The sequence below is a fragment of the Belonocnema kinseyi genome, chromosome 6 (assembly GCF_010883055.1).
Source record: "Belonocnema kinseyi isolate 2016_QV_RU_SX_M_011 chromosome 6, B_treatae_v1, whole genome shotgun sequence".
Taxonomy (NCBI): domain Eukaryota; kingdom Metazoa; phylum Arthropoda; class Insecta; order Hymenoptera; family Cynipidae; genus Belonocnema; species Belonocnema kinseyi.
In genome coordinates, this window is record NC_046662.1 from 15,053,144 (window position 1) to 15,063,938 (window position 10,795).

Consider the following 10,795-nt stretch of genomic DNA (forward strand, 5'->3'; position numbering starts at 1 on the left):
ACAATTTTTTATCTGAAAATTTAAGTATTCCATTTTTTGTAGAAAATTTGCCTTTTAGCTTGAAAATTCAACATTTTGGATGTTTTTTTTTTTCTATTGCCTGAAAAATCATCTTTCGTTGAAAATTCCTCTTTTTGATTTGAAAACTAATCTGTTTTGGTTGGCGATTCAACTAATTTGTTGAAAATCCGTATTTTTTGGTATAATTCAACTGTTTTTAACTAAAAAATAAATCTTTTTTGGTGATAATGTCAACTATGATACTTTTCATTGAGAATTTATCTTTCTTGGTTGAATATTTAATTACTTTGTTAACAAATTAATTTCTTTTTTTTTTAATTAAATGATTCAATTTTTGTTTCTGAATCTATAATTTTAAATTAAAAATTGAACTATTATGCTAAGAATTTGTGTATTTTACTAAAAATGCGCCAATTACGTTAAAAATTAATGTTCTTGGTTGAAAACTAATCGGTTTCGTTGAAAAAATCAACAATTTTTTAATAATCTATCTTGTTAGTTAAAGGTGCAATATTCTTATTTGAACAATTGAATTTCTGCTGGAATTTCTTTGAAGTTGTAATATATTTTGATATACTCCCTTTTTCTTGTTCAAATTTATTTTACGTCATATCTAACCCCCCCTCTCCCCCATTAGAAACAGTAAGACTTTACTAAGCCTCCCACCTCCCCCCGAAATCAGTTCACGTAATTTCGTGGATGTCCCCCTAAACAGAATAAAATAGCTTTTAATTTAAAATCGATATATTTCTTCAGTAACTAATATTGACCTTCAAGTATGGACGTGCGGTCTTACAGACCGCACCATGCTTCTCAAGTGGGGGGTTCTCCCCCCTGGCCTTCCTCGAGGTTGCCGTTATTATTAGCTTTAGTGGACCGCGCGTCCACAGTAGCGTCAAAATTTTATATTACTGTTTCAATTTTTTTCAAATTATTCAAAACGCCAGATACCACACACAAAATTCAGCTTAAGTAGTATACCCAGAGTACGAAACGTGGCACTTCCAGTCAAATTTTACGTGCCGATTATCCCCGATTCGGGAAAAAAGTAACAAATTACTATGGAGATATGGCTATGTGATCTCACCGACCGCACGGCCACATGTATGATTTACCGCATTTCTATTGTGAGTCGGTGTCATTTTCACAGATGGCAGTTGATCCCAGTGGGACCCTGCGATGGTTGTTTTATCTTTTTTTTATAGATATTATATATAAAGTGGTCCTTAAGACCTCGGGTCGATGTTGGTGTAAAAATCAACCCACTGGGCACACAATCTGGCGACGTCTTTACGACATCGTTGCGACATCTTTACGACATCTTTACGACAACTCTATGACATCCTTTGTTCATATCGTTAAGGTATCTTTACGATATCGTAAATGATTCGTATGATCTGACGATGTCTTTACGATATCACAGACACCGAAACGGCACGGACATAGGATGTCGTAAAGTTGTCGTAACGATGTCGTAAAGACGTCGCCAAATTTTGTGCCTACTGAGAAATGACGTCTATACTTAAAGGGTTATTTGACTATCGTCTTTTGTTTCCACAGGTGCAAATCAAAACGTGCTGTCTGCTGTCTGAACAAGGTCGAGGCTTAGGGAAAAGCTCGAGGGTAGTGCGATTGAAGGCCGAAGGGAGCGGAAGTTACGGAAGGGTCGAAGCTTCGAAATGTGGATGGCATTGATATTCCAAACGCATTGGAAAGGCAGCAGAAGCAGAAGTAGAAGCAGAATCGCCCCTCCCTGCTGAGAGACACGCGCATTCCGATCTAATTCAATTTCCAATCAACAGCCAATCAATTGATTCGAATTCGGTATACAGAACGGTCGCTTCTGCTCCAGGACCTGCATGCCTATGAGGAAGCTCTCATCTCCCCCCCCCCCCCCCCCCCCCCCCCCCCCCCCCCCCCCCCCCCCCCTCACGGCACGTACATCGTAAAAGTGGGGAATTAGCTTTTTACGCCTCGTAATTCTGTTGATACTACACAGAACAAATATCCGAACGTATACTATTTTAATTGCGACTCTCGACGAGAGTTCTTACACCAGGATGGTGACAAAAAGAGCAAAACGTCGATACACCGAATAAAGGCACGCAACCACTTCAATTTTTCAAATAGAAACAGAATCAAGACTCTATGACCAAAAGAAGATATGTTATGACCTGTTTTGCACCTCGTTACCTGGTATCGTGTTCCAATTTGTTCAGAGGATTTACCACCGGTAGTCTTTTGTGCCATTTTTACTTTGTCTTCACTAATTAGCCGATAACTCATCAGGCAAATAATTTCGAAAAAGATTTATAGCAAGAACAAAGAGCCTAAAATATTTCTAATTCCGATCTAGAGATTTACAAGCTGAAGACAAAAAAAAACACATTTTTTACTCTGTTGATAACAGCCTTCACGGGTCGAAATCTTTAAGTGTTACAAAACAAATATACCAATTTCAAATTTATTTAGAGGTCATCCACAAATTAGGTGAGCCCATTTCTGAGGGGAGGGGTTTTTTTGTCTCTTGTGAGAGAGAGGATTGGAAGATCTTACTTAAGAAAAATTTTTACTTTAAAAAAAATTATTAATTTTTTATCGCAATAAGCGACTTTTCAGTCAAAAAAAGTTCATTTTTACAGAGAAAACGAATTTTCAACAAAATAGTGAATTTTTCAAACCAACAAGATAAATTTTTAACAAAATAATTGCATCTTCAACCAAGGAAGATATTTCAGTCAAGAAGAAAAAAATTTCAAGTAAATTATTTCGTTTTCAATCGAAAAACACGAATTTTCAACAAAATAATTGCAATTTCAACAAAACCGATAAATTTTCAACCAAGAAGAATTATTTTGAACTAAAAAACGAATTTTTAATAAAATATTTAAATGTTCTTACCCATGAGATGAATCTTTAACTAAAGAAATAAATTTTTGACGAAGAAGTTCTACCAGGAACATTAATTTTCAGCGAAAAATCACACTTTTTATACAATAATTAAACATAAGCAAGTTATGATTCTTCAACCAAGGAAATAAATTTCCAACAAACGAGCTGAATCGTCAACCCAAACATATTAATTTTTGACCAAAAGAGATGAATTTTCAAATGAAGAAAACAAAAATGTGCATTTGAGAAAGATTTTGCAGCAGTCAAGAGCAAAAAAGTCAACCAAACGCCCGAATTTTAAGCCCAAAAATATGACTTTTTAAAAGAAATTTCATACGAAAAGAGGTAAGTGTCAACCGAAGAATATGACTTTTAACAAAATTGTTGAATTTTTGGAAAAATTTAATTTCTAACGAAAAGAGATGAATTCTGAACCATAAATATAATAGTATATTTTTCAATGAAAAGAAGTTTATTTTGTATGAAAATATGAATTTTCAATTTAAAGAACCAATTTCTCACTAAAAAAATAATGTTTAACAAAAAAGTTGATTTCGACTAAAAAAGATGACTTCAATAAAATAGTTGAATTCTCAACAATATAATAAAACGAATTTTTAACAGAAGAGTTGCACTTCTCAACTAAAAATGTTTTTGGTCAATGAAGAAAACAAAATTAATCTAAAACTTCATTTGAAGTAAAAATGACGATTTTTTACAAAACTATTAAACTTTAACAAACAAGTTTATTTTCCACAAAACTGTGGTAACTTAGAGCCAAGAAGATTAATTTTCCACCAAAACAGACCAATTTTTGAACGGAAATAAAACAGTTTTCAAACAAAAACAATGGAATAGTTAAATATTCAACAAAAACGATGAATTTTCTAACAAAATGATGAATTCTCAACTGAATTTTCAACAAAATAGTTGAATTTTTAACCGAAAAATTTCAACTTTAAACCAAAAATATAAATTGAAAATAATAAACTTTCAACGAAAATTTTCTGGATTTTCTGATTGTGTTCTATTAATTCAGTTTCCTTTTAAATTTAAAAAAAGAAAAGAGGGAACGTTCTGCAAAAAAGAGGAATTTCTTTAAGAAGTTCGAAAGAATTTAAATAAGAACCCAGATCAAAAAGTCCCCTGCCCAGGGAACTCTCCACTCTGAACGCCAGAAAGTTATAATAAGTATTACGATCTGGAGTCTGGACCCTCAAATATACTCCGATTTGCTTCAAATTTACACAGTAATCTTTCTCCATATTTTAGAGAAAAAAAAAATTGTATCAAGGTGTAGCGAAATTGGGAGAAAGTTGATGTTTTTTGAAGCATTCTGCAGAGCCCTACAGGAAATCTAGATTATTTATAGATAATTTCTAGTATCAGCTCCTCTAGCGGAAGTCTAGGATAATTTTATGATAGTCGCCTTGTCTAGGGTTCGGATAGAGTTCATCTAGATGTGTCTAGTAAATTGCACAATTCTAGATGATGTGCTTCTAGATAATACGCTTCTAGATGACATGCTTCTAGATGGTATGCTTCTTGATGATGTACTCCTAGACATTCTTGTCTAGGTATCGGCTAGATTTCATCTAGTGGTGTCAAGTAAGTTTTATCTGCAACTTTTCTGATTCCAGAATTCTTCTAGTATCATCTAGATCGAGCTCAATTCTAGATGATGCGCTCTTGGACAATCTTACCTAAAAAGAGTCTACATTTCATATAGTGGTGTCTAGTATATTTTACCTGCAACTTTTTTGAGTCTACATTCTTCTAATATCATCTACAAAGAATTCAATTCTAGATGATGTGCTCCTAGACAATCTTATCTAGAAATCGTCTAGATTTTATCTAGTGGTGTCTAGTAAGTTTTACTTTCAACCCTTTTTAGTCTATTATTCCTTCAAGTATCATCTAGAAAGAGCTAAATTCTAGATGATGTGCTTCTAGACAATCTCATCTAGAAATCGTCTAAAGTTCATCTAGTGGTGTCTGGTTAGTTTTACCTGCAATCCTTTTGAGTATAGCATTCGTATAGTCTCATCTATAAAAAGCTTAATTCTAGATGATCTGCTCCTAGATAATGTACTCCTAGACAATCTTGTCTTCGAATCGTTTAAATTTTATCTAGTGGTGTCTAGTAAGTTTAACTTGCAACCCTTTTGAGTCTATTATTCGTCTAGCATCATCTAGAAAGAGCTAAATTCTAGATGATGTGCTTCTAGACAATCTCATCTAGAAATCGTCTAAAGTTCATCTAGTGGTGTCTAGTTAATTTTACCTGCAATCCTTTTGAGTATAGCATTCGTATAGTCTCATCTATAAAAAGCTCAATTCTAGATGATCTGCTCTTAGATAATGTACTCCTAGACAATATTGTCTTGGAATCGTTTAGATTTTATATAGTGGTGTCTAGTAAGTTTTACTTGCAACCCTTTTGAGTCTATTATTCGTCTAGTAGCATCTAAAAAGAGCTCAATTCTAGATGATGTGCTTCTAGATAATCTTATCTAGAAATAGTCTAAAGTTCATCTAGTGGTGTCTAGTAAGTTTTCCTTGCAACCCTTTTAAGTCTTTTATTTGTCTAGTATCATCTATAAAAAGCTCATTTCTACATGATGTGCTTCTAAATAATGTGCTTCTAGACAATCTAATCTAGAAATCGTCTAGATTTCCGGTACGAAGCCGAAAGCTGGTTGAACATGAGAACATGTAAAACAAGTGAGGCTCCGCGAGCATGTGGATCAGGATATCGCGGTAGGTAAGGCCTCGTGCATAATGCAGGACGAGGACGAGTTCAGCCAGCAAATGTTGGACGCTAATACATCTTGATGATAGATAGGGAGCATGTGTTTGGTCTTCGCAATGAGGCCGAGAGGGATGTTGGAGGTGGGTATTGTGGAGGTGGTGGCGGACTCAGGGGGTTGGTACTTGGTACCGGGGCTCGGGGCTCTGGGCTCTGGCTACGAGGACTTGCGATTCCAAGCACGTCCCCGTCAGACGAGCGTACGTGCGACACGAGTACGCTTTTACACCTCTCTCTTTCTCCCCTTTTTTTCTCTCTCTCTCTCTCTCTGCTTTCCTCTAACCATCTTTTTCTCAAACTCAAACTTTCTCCCCTTCCTGTCCTTCGACCTCCGCAGCTTTTCCAAAAGGATCGTCACATTCACACGGATCCTCATTTCCAGGTCTTAGGTCCTTAGGAAATAGAAATTCGTTAAGTTCCTCATCCTCTTCCAACTACCACGAGAATCTAATTATCAAGCCAAGCTGAGGAAATTGGAGAAAAGCTGGCTTGAAAATATATTAAACGAAATTAGTACTGTACGGTGATGGTAAGTTACTTTTTCAAGGGAACTAGTTATCGTAACCTAATCAAAATGTAAATGTTGTTACCCAATCCCAATTTCGAAATTACCTGACTTTTCCCTGAACAATTTTTCATTTTCTCTGATCAGGAAGATTAATTTTGTACAAAGAAAGACGAATTTTGAAGAAGAAAGATGACTTTTATTGTTAACTAAACATATGAATGGTCTACTTTTTTTAACTTTCAGTTAAACAAACAAAAAAAATGAATTTTCTACGAAGTATAAAATATTTTTATTTTAATCGCAACAAGCCTAATTCCTCAACCAAAAACATTGCGTTACGTTCAGTTAAAAATTTTAAATTATGTTCCGAATTTGTAACAAAACAGTTCAATTTTCAACCGAAAAAATTAATTTATAACTAAAATGGTGAATCTTCAATCAAACGAGGATTTTTCCAAAAATCCAATAGTTTACTTTTCAGTAAAAAAAATTGATGATAACCAAAAAAGAACAACAAATTTTCAACGGGAGATGAATCTTCACCAAAAACAAAACCTTGTAACAGAGGAGCTAAAAAAATGTAACACTTGATATTTCAACCAAAAAAGACGAATTTCCAACCAATAGTTAAATGCTCAGCCAAAAAAGATTAATTTACAATTTAATAGTTGAATTTTCAATTTAAAAAATAACGTTAAAATAAAACGAAAAAGGCCATTTTCAACTAAAATTATGAATCTTCAAAACAAAAAATGAATTTCCAACCAAATTTTTGAACTATCAAATAATGTAACAGCTAAATTTAAGGTTCAACCTAAATCCAACTAAATGAGATAACTTTTATAACAACAAAAAAAGAATGTTCAATCAAATAGTAGAAATTTCAAATAAAATAGATTTTTAATTTTAAACATTCATTTTCAAACAATAAAAAAAAATTAGAAAAAAAAGGTTAGATTTTCAACAAAAAGATTAATTTTTTACTAAAAAACATGGTTTTTTAACAAGCTAGTTTACTTTTAAATATAAGATATGAATATTTAACTAAAAGCATGGGTCTTTAACTAGAATATATGAACTTTCAATCCAGAAAGATAAATTCTTAACGAAAAATTGCATTATGGAATTTTCCGTTAAAAAAAATTAATATTTAACAACAATAAGTCATGGAGGAAAATATTAATTTTGAAACGATTTTATCTTTCAACCGAATAGTTAAATTTTCAACATTCACTCTCAACCAGAGATCAATTTTTAATTAAAATGATAAATCTTCAACTGGAATAGTTAAATTCGCAGTCAAAAAATGTAATTGTTAACCAACACACGAAACGAATAAACCTTATATTTATTTTTTTTTATGGTTTTTATAGATTTCCGAAAATTTCGAATTCCAGGGTGAAAAAATTACCATTTCCAAGCTCTCAAAAACTGGCCGCAATCATTTAAATAATGAAAATGTAAGAATAGTCACAAAAACAATTAAAACAAAAAAGTAACGATTGATTTTTCCAGCAATTTTGACAAAAAACCTGCAAATTTAAACACAAATTTCTTTAAAATCTTTCAGATCAATTTTTGATGATTTTGGAAATCTTTTTAAATATTTTTAAAAAATAATTTTTCGAAATGAAAAATCATTTTCAATTTTTCTTTAAATCTTAAAAAAAAAATTGTATTATTTTGAAGCCCTTCATAATTCTGAAAAAGCTTCTAAATTTTCTATTGGAAATCTGTAATAATCTGCAAATAATAAGTTGCCAATTATTATGTAAACATCAAAATTCAACAATTTCACTTGCAACTTAAACATTTTTTAAATTTAACAATTAAAATTGTAACGAAAAATCATAGAACGATTTTTCTTCTAAATATTTTTAAAATTTTCGACCAAAAAAATAAATTCACTGTCATTTCCCGGGTTTCCGCAAACAATTTGTTGAATTTGCTACTAAAAAAATAATTAATTTTCAAATACACAGTTAAATTTTCAGCTGAAGATTATTTTTCCAAAAATGGAATATTTCAATTTTCTGTGAAAAAAAGGAACAAAAATTTATTAATTTTAAATCACTTAGTTCAATTTTCAGTAAAAAAATTAACGTTAAAATAGAAAAATATTTTAACAAGAAATGAATTTTGAACTGAAATTCTTAATCTTCTAAACAAAAAAATAAATGAAAAGATCTATTTTCAATGAAAAATATAGTCGTTGATATTAAAAAAAAAATTAATTATAAATAAAAAATAGTTGAATTCAACTAAAAAAAAAAAACTTTGAAAAAAAGACAGTTAAATGCTGAACCATACTAAACAACCGAATTCTCAAAAAAAAAAAATCAACCAAGAAAGAAATACATTTTGAACCGAACAGAATGACTTTCTAACAAATTACTGATTTTTCAACGAAATAATTAAATTTTCAACCAAAAAAAATTAATTCTCGGAGATGAATTTTCAACAAAAATGACGAATCTTCAACTGGAATAGTTAAATTCGCAGTTAAAACGAATTTTTCTTTCGTTTTGAAAGGGTTTTTATAAATTCTAGAAATGTTGAATTCCAAATTGAAGAAGAATTTTAATTGAAATTAATTTTAAACCGAAAAGATTAGTTTTCTAAGAAAATGCCAAATTAAAAAAACATGAATAATCAATCCAGCCGTTTAATTTTCAACAAAATAGTGAAGTTTCCAATGAAACACATGAATTTAAAAAAAAAATCCAATTTTCGACCCAAAAAAATTTCCAACAAAAGTACATGAATTTTCAACTAAACAAAATTTTTGCCAAAGATTAAATTTCCAAACAAAAAATACGTTTTTAAAACATCAAAAAATATTAATTTATAATGAAAAAAATAACATTTACGTTTTCACTTACAAATAAATTTTTAATTAAAAAATGGATTTCTAACCAAAAAGAAGAATTTCCAATAGTCTAAATTAAAGAATCAAGAAATTAACTTCAAAAATTTTCAAAATTATATTATTTTTAGTAATTTTAAGTTAGACATTAAAAATTGAAAAATAATTTTTTAACCAGTTCTTAAATTAGAAGTTGAATTATTTTTATTTTAAATAGTCTAGGCAATCCTGTAAAAGCTTTAAAATGTTATTTCAAAATCTTGAGAAATCTAGAAGTGGTCAATTTTTCCAAATTCAAAATAATTTTTGAATTTTTTCTATGACTTTTAGAAAATCCTGCCAATTTAAAAAATTAAATTTGAATTTATAAGTAAGAATAAAACAATTATTATATGTAAAAATATTAGAGTAATATTAAGAGATATTTAGAAGTTTTAAAAAGATTTGAATTAAATTTAGAACTTGAAATAATTTGAAATACTTATAGTCGAATTAAAAATAAAATTTGTGCAGAAAGTTTAAAGAAGATTTTAAGAGATTTAAAAAATGATCAAAGAAGAGCATGGAAGATTTTAAGGATTTTTTTTTTTAATTTCAGGATTTTCAAAAATTGTAGGAAAATTTCGATCAATTTTAAAATATATTTAGAAGTTCTGAAAAAAAATTTAACACTGTTTAAATTACTTGAAATAATTTCAAGTTTTTAATTAATTTTAAATCATTTCAAAAATTCTAAATATCTCTTAAAATCACTCAAATTTTTGCCACAAATAATAAGTGTCCAATTGTTATTTCTGCGTCAAAATTTAACAATTTCACTTATAAATTAAACACTTTTTAAATAGAACAATTAAAATTGTAACGCTAAAAAATTAAAAGTTCTTTGAAAATCTAAAGATTCAAAGCTTTCTATGTAAAACAATTCAGTTTCAAATTGTTTTCTTTGAAATATTTGGTATCAATTTACTTGTCTTAAATAAAAATTCAAATATTGCTAAATATTAAATACTTATTCTTTTTCTACATTAAGAAATTTCAAATAAAATGGGATAAAAATTAAATAATTTAGACTCACAATATTTTTAATTCAATAAAAACCTTTAATTATGACTATATTATTATGGATTTATTTTTAAGTTAAAAATAGTAAAATTCACGTTTAAATTTTTTAGTGGCTAAACAAAATTAATAGAAATAATATATTAATAAATTTAATATGAAAAATAATATAAAGGAAGACCTGAAACTCTGAATTAAAAATATATTATTGATAAATCATGAAAATGTTTATCTAAAAATAAAATTATCGGAATAAATTATTTATTTATTTACACTTACTTTTGATCAAATTAAACCGTTTTTTATCAAAAATTTTCAACTTCAAATGCTTTTATTTTTTAATTGTTTAAATCTTCAAAACTGCACTTCAATTATTTTAAAAACTGTGAAAATCGAACCTGAGCAGATTTTTCTTCCGAAATTTTTCTAATTCCCGGCCCGACGGCCACCCTTTTGTTTTTTATAAAAAAAAAAATCTTCGATTTTAAATACTTCTAATTTTCGTAACCTTTAAAATCGCATTTTAAAATTCTTTAAATTAACATATATGCTTAAAAATCTAAAAAGGAAGATTTTCGAATCATAAATTCGAAACTAAATGATATCATCATTGAAAAGGGTAACAATTTAAGCAATTATT

The 10,795-nt window shown here is 29.5% G+C and overlaps 1 protein-coding gene across 1 annotated transcript in view; it reads right to left on the minus strand.

Moving 5' to 3' along the window:
* The window catches only part of LOC117174400, a 478,217-nt gene that overhangs the window by 62,845 nt on the left and 404,577 nt on the right, over window positions 1–10,795 (minus strand). The window lies entirely within an intron of this gene.